Source organism: Falco punctatus (genome assembly GCF_963210335.1).
Source record: "Falco punctatus genome assembly, chromosome: 3".
NCBI lineage: Eukaryota > Metazoa > Chordata > Aves > Falconiformes > Falconidae > Falco > Falco punctatus.
In genome coordinates, this window is record NC_137582.1 from 54700015 (window position 1) to 54706842 (window position 6828).

Sequence of the window (6828 nt, forward strand, 5' to 3'; positions counted from 1 at the left end):
GTTTCACTGCTGTTCATATTAAAGTTATTAATGTTGTTCACAGTGGTCTAACCAAGAGTTGTTTCCTAAGCCTGATGTATTATTCTTTACATATCATAGATCTGTATTGTATGTTTATTTTGGAGTGTGTGTGTTAATATTTATTTTGCATCATGTAGATTAAGTCCTAATACAGTCTGCATATTTCTGCATATAATAAGTTTTTACCATGTTCTGTTTCCCTTTTTGTTGCCTCTCATTATCAAAAGCAAAGTGAATGTATTTTTGATGGTTTTTTTTTAGAGCCTAATACAGAAAATTTTATGGATTTGTTCATGTTTTCTACATGCTTGAGCTGTAAACTGTTCACTTGAATGAAGGATTGTTCTAAAGTGGCAAAGAGCAGAGCAAAGACAGTGGCAAATGCACCTTGCAGTGGTAGAGATGGTAATTTGTGTTGTTTAATACCCTAACTGGACATGGCTACAGGTGCTTCTGACTATCAAGGATATACCTTCTCAAGACAAAGTTAAATTTTCTGTGCAATATCCAAACTACCAGCCATAATTCTTTGAGTATTCTTTTTATCTGGGCTTGACAGATTCACTGTTTCTTTTTTTTTCTTCCATTTCTCTTGCAATCCCTCAGGCAGAATGTTCTTTTCTTACAGTTTTAATTCCAACAGCTATATATAATAAGGTATATTAAAGTAGGAAAAGAAAAATATTCAGAACCAATAGGCATGAATGAATAGAGAACAGCACATTAGCTAAGCGCATTAACTTCCTTTGCGTTTCTTACCTACACCCAACAGCCTCCTCCTTTTATACATATTGCTAGGATGTTGGTTTGTACAAAAAACTTTAAAAGAAAATGTTTACAATATAAGCTACAGTGAAAAATGGAGTCCAGTTATACCAATAATCAGAGTGGGGGAAACTATGTTCTTACTAGTGGTCAGAAGTATGAAGTGTGGCTATTTGTATGTATCCTCTTGTGCTGTCCAAACTACTGTCATCACAAAGACCTCATTTGTTGCCAGAGCAGTTTTGTTTTAACAAAACTCAGATGTCCTTAAATTAAAAATAAATGGTGTTTGACCTCTGAGGCTGATTGCCTTTTATTTATTGCTGTGCGTGCTAGTTCTGTATCTGGTTAGCTTGGTGATGTAATGTTGAAGATCTTCAAGGACTTGGATTCTTGCTAGTTGAAACTATGGATTTTAATGCCTGCTAGCCACTGGCACTGTAGGTCCAGAGAAAGCTGTACCTAGAAACCATTACCAGGATAAATTTACTGATTAAGTTACAGAGCATGAAATAATACTAAGGATTTACATACACAGACCTTAATTGTAAGTATAGTGGGGTTTTTCTTTGAGTATCTTTCAACCTTTTCCCTAATACCAGCCATTTGATGCCTGGCTCGAGGTATCTGTGAGACATACAGCTGTTTTATGATTTTGAAGGTCTCTATTATCCCCACAAATGAGCAACAGTACAGAAGGACACTAGGAGTCTAGCAAATGGCTCCATGTCATGCAGACAAAGTGAAGATGTAATTCCTACCACCCCAGATTTTTTGCTTGTTTGGGGAGACCTCAATAGCTCAGCATTTTCTGCAGGTAATCCCCACACTTCTCATTTTGGAAAGAAATGTGGTGATGGACAGACAGGGTCACTAAATGAAACATCGTCAAACATCTTGCACATGTTGAGTTCCCAATGGGAAATAGCAGGAAAACTAAGTGTCCTAATTCAGAAAATGGGCAAACAGTAAGAGCATTTAGTTCTTGGTAAGAGAAGAATTCTGTTAGCTGTTTTAAGCATAAGACAGTAAAGATCTCTGGGCTGGGTTGTTTTGTTTTTTTTTTTCCTCTTACAGTTGGTAGCAGGATTTTTTTAATATGTATACACTGTTACTTTATGCACTATTTCTTGTCCCTTTAATCTGTATATGCAGTAGGATCTTGGGGTACTGGGAAGAGAGTATATTTTTGTAAGTAGGTGAGATATGGATAACTTTTTTCCTTTTGCAGCTTTTTTTTGACCTTCCAGATCCTCATAGGTTTAGCACAAAACTTTTGTGGTTTGTTTTCTGTGCTCTGGTGCATCCATAACTTAAAGCTGTTCAAGGATTTACTTTATTTTTGTTATTTTTATATACAAGTGTGTATAGTTCATTATCTTGTCATGCTTTATGAAGGGAAGTGTTTATTTCTTATCAAGAGCTAGATAGCTTCAGCCATGCTTTTAATTTTTCTTTGAAAATAGAACTTATGCAGCATTGCAAGTGATGTAAGAGTTAGAGGTTGGCAGACAGAAGTCTGCTTTGTTCCTTTTGGCTAGCAATTGCAGGATTTGTTCTCCCACACCCTTGCTTTATGTATGGAGAGGAGGAACTGAATGTAGGAAGACACTTTGAATATAAAAAGATTAAACTTCTGGTAGTTTAGTGGGTGGTTGGCTGACACAAAAACACAGAGTACACTTTGCTCATAGGTACTATGAAAATAATGAAGTGTAAAAACAAAGAGCAAAGAATGAGGATGGAGCTATCCACAGATGCTTTGTTATATTATACTGCATTCTTCATGGGTTACTCAGCTTCTCTGCAACTTCATAGGAGCGTGAGTGTGAGTGTATATAGAACAAAGCAATTAAAATGCTATTCTTACTCTTTTTGTATCTCCAAACATAGTTTATGCATTGAGTGCTTTGGCATCCTAAAAATACATAATTTGGGTAAAATATCTTATTAGTGATTCAAGCTTTCTGTGACATTTGAGATCTAAATAGTCTCAAAAATCACCCCCATGTTTACAAGGAACCTAAGAGACAAAAACCAGCGAAGTTCATGTTTTCTTGTACTTGGAACATAAAGTTGTTATATTGCTAAATTCCTCACTGGATGTTGAAATCTCAGAATACAAATGGGGTTTTAAGTCTCCCCTTTTCTTTCCTTTAGAAGATGGTGGCACATCTCTTTCCTTTTCTGGGTATCAGCTAAGCCAGTGGCTTTCTTGATGTTCAGTTAGTTGTTTTTGTTGTTTTGTCATTGCTGTTCTACTACTTATTTATTGGCATGGCTTTGATAGTCTATAGGGGACTACGTGTATTGGAAAGCTTGCTTCTAATTTATTTATACCATTTTTATAGTTGTCTTTCTGCAGTACTTCATTTTTCAGAGGGATTTTTTTCCTCTAGATCTTTGGGGTTTTTCTGTAGCAGCAGTAAAACCTCTTGGCTTGGAAGAATCTTCAGGACACTGTAGAAGTTTGATGATAACATCTATCTACAACTGGCATATTTGATTTTCAGCAGAGTTTCAAACATTACCTTCAGGCAGGTATTAACAACATAGACACTGATTCTTGAAGTATGCTTAAAAAGGTACTTTTAATCATACTTGAGTCCTGTTTTGATGTTTTTCACTTAATAGATGTACTGATGGTTGGATGTTATTAGAGCCCAGTACTTCCTGCAAAAATTGAAACCCTTTGCTCTTTCTGCGTTGTCATTTCTCTTAATGAATTATAGAATTGCTATACAGAGGAATACCGAAAAAAATGTGCTGTGAATCTGAATGGAGAGAAGGAAAGTAGTGGGAGAAAACCAGCACTGCAGATACAACTAATTTAGTTAGTCATCAGTGCTACTTCAATAAACATTTTGAAGATGTATAGTCCATACCATAGTATGTTTTGCAATTAGGAATAATTGAATCTAAAGCATGTTGCAAAGCATGTCCTAAAACTTGTATGCTTGTAGAGTACTTCAGAGGTTAAAATCTTTTTGCATTTATTTTACTATGCAGGCAAGATTTGTTACAGTCCTCTGCCTCTTAATAACAAGTATTTGTGGCTTAAATTATAATCGTCATTTCAGGCTGCAGTTATTCTGGTATGAACAGTACTACATGGCCATCAGAGCTCAAATGCAGTATCTCGCAGCCAGATCTCAGGACCCAGTGGAACAGGGATTGTTTGGATGGAAAGTACAGAGGGATGCTGTCAGGTGGAACCAGAGTGGAATTCAAGTGGAATGAGTTTTCCAGATGAGGAGACATATTTCATGAGAGATGAAGATAACAAAGGTTGAGAAGGACAAACTGTATTTGAGAGAACGAATTTTCACTTAAGGTAGAAGAAAAGAACCACTTCTCAAATTTGGAGCATGCCAAGACGTCTGCACGTTGGTGTAAGATGGGCATAGACTCTGGAAAATGCACTTGTGGTATTAGCTGAAATCTTACTTTTATAGCAGGAACTTCCTGAGATGTTGAGCTGCACGCACAGAGCTAGAGCTAGCAAGACAGGAGACACTGAGGGTCTTTTGTGTATCTGAGGAAACAGTGAAGGGAACAGACCCGAAGTCTACTATAAGAGAAAGAAGAAACTTCTAGACAAAGCCTATACACAAAGAAAGGGCTTCACTGAGTGCATTGTTACAGGAAGAGCATTTTGTTTGCTTGGTTAAATGAGTATAAAGAGCAGTGAAGTCTGAAGGATGTCTTGGTGATGTCTGTAAAACAAAAACTGTTCTAAGCCCTTAGAAAAGGTCAAATGAGCATTTTTAGTTGAAAATGGCAAAAATTTGAATATAAATTGTAAGATGAGAAGTGTGTCATGAAAATAAGGCATCGTTACTCGTGTGGAGAGCCTCAGTGCAGTAGGTGTTACCACAAAATTGAATACTTGCAGGTAGGACTTGGGCACTAAACCTGCATGGCTAGCATGGTAGTATAAGGAGGTTCATACCGCATAGCTGAGTCTGTAAAAATTCAAGTCAAGTCTGGTTGTTCAATATACCAGCAGTAGAGGGGTTCCTCATTAATTACGCTCTAGTGAGTCATCTCATTAGGTGAAATAGTAGGTGTCGTGTTTGGGTTCTTGAAGAACTAGCTGCTCATTAGAAGATAAAGTTATTTTAGTTAGCTTACAATCACTCTCACAGATGCTTGTGATTGAGGGATACTTTTTTGAGGAGCCACTGGCCATAAATTGGGCAGTCTGGAGGTCTGTACAAGTTACTGGAATGTTCACAGGCTGCAGAGGATTCCATGAGACACTGCTGACAGCAGCACCTCACTGGTGCGGTCCCCATGTCGGGGACTACGGGATGAGAGGAAGTTACCTTCTGGCTAGGGAGGGAACTATCCACTGCTCGCCATCTATTGTATTTGTGGGTGCTGAGGCTGCAGCAAATGTGTCCTTTACTGAATTTGCCCTGAATGTTTTAGTTAGGGTTACTTACAACAGGATGCTACCATGTAAAATACTGCCACAGTTCCAAATACTGTCATATAAATAATAGAAGGGACAGAAAACGATTGATTGTGGGGTTTTTTCCAAGCACTTAAAGCAAAGCAGCTATTAAACAGAACAGGATCCAGGTCTGTGGTGTACTCCGATCCCTTGCCCCTGTGCCAGTTCTGCCTCCTGACAAGGTGATGCTTCTTGGGAATCACTGCACCTACTCTTCAAAGTGCTCATATCATCTCTATCTCTGTCATCCTAATGTCTTATTTCTGAGACAGCTACCAACAGTTATAGGAGAATATGGTAACAGGAAACCTAAATTTAGTGAATGAGATAAAAATCTGCATGTAAAGTCTTAGGGTTCCTTTCTCCAAACCAGTAAATCCTTTCCAATAAAAACCATGTTTATCTCTTCCCACCCATTAAGCACAGTGCTACTGACATGTGGGAAAGCAGCCGCTAAGCATTGTGAAACTTTACAAAGTTTTAGCCTGGGTTCAGGCTAGTTGTCCCACTGTAGTGGCAAGAAATGCAAATTGTTCTTTAGCTTTTTAAAACTCAGCTGACCTATCCAACACAATCTTATGGGAAAAATGGATGAGACAATTCAGGAAAGGACGGACAGGCCAAAAAAGAGGAGTAAGCTGTCAAGTAGTTTTCTCTTAAGACAAAGTGGGAGAGGAGGCCCAGGAAAAGAGTGTGAAATTAAACAGTATATTTGTTATCTATACTGTAAGGGTTTTCCTGTGCTGTACAGACGAATGCAATACTTGTTCCTGTTACATGCTACCAGACCAGATGTGGGATAATATCTTAGATCTCATATTTCTTAGTAGTAGCTTCCTTTTTTCTTTTTCCTGCATAATGTCAGACAATGTTAGTACATTACTCCATCATTAGTTTTTTTGCCCTGGAACCTTAATATTGCTTTTGCCATGCTGTAATGTAATCTTTATTTGTGCTCTTGACTGAGGCATCAGGACATGTGGAGAGGTATCACATGATGACTGTAGCAGCTTGGTTACCAGACTACTAGGCACAGGAAGATTTTAACTTTTTATATTTTTAAAACTTTCAGGGTTTTTTTTTCCTTCTGGGGAAATGTAGTTACTAAAATGTATTTGTTGCCGGCTACAAAACTAGAACTAGATTATACATACATAAATATCCTTTTTACCTCTTATAAGTGGGATGTTTTGGTATACTTTTCCTGTATTAAAACTGACTGTGATAAGTTAGAAATCAAGGCTTTTCTCTAACTGTATCTCATATCAAGAAAGGATGTTTTGTTGTGGTGTTTTTTTCTCCCTCACACACTTGGAATCTGAATTACAAGGGAAACATAACATGGGTAGCAATGTGGAGTTAGTACTGCTACAAAGCGTTATTAAAGCAGAACTACTAAACCAGAAAGCATAGTCTTGTAAACTAAAAGCAGTGCCACATCTGTTCTAAGTGGTTTTCTCTCTGAAGAAATGCTTGATCTTCTAAATAAAACTGAACTTCTTCTTTGAATTAGTTTTTTAAAAATACTGTAGTCTCAGAACAATTTATATGTAAGATTTTACATGGAATAGATCTTCAGGTAC

The 6828-nt window shown here is 37.4% G+C and overlaps 1 protein-coding gene across 6 annotated transcripts in view; it reads left to right on the forward strand.

Moving 5' to 3' along the window:
- The window catches only part of CHST9 (carbohydrate sulfotransferase 9), a gene marked incomplete at its 3' end in the record, with an annotated part of 115050 nt that overhangs the window by 49418 nt on the left and 58804 nt on the right, over window positions 1-6828 (forward strand). The gene's annotated exons all lie outside the window — the stretch shown is intronic.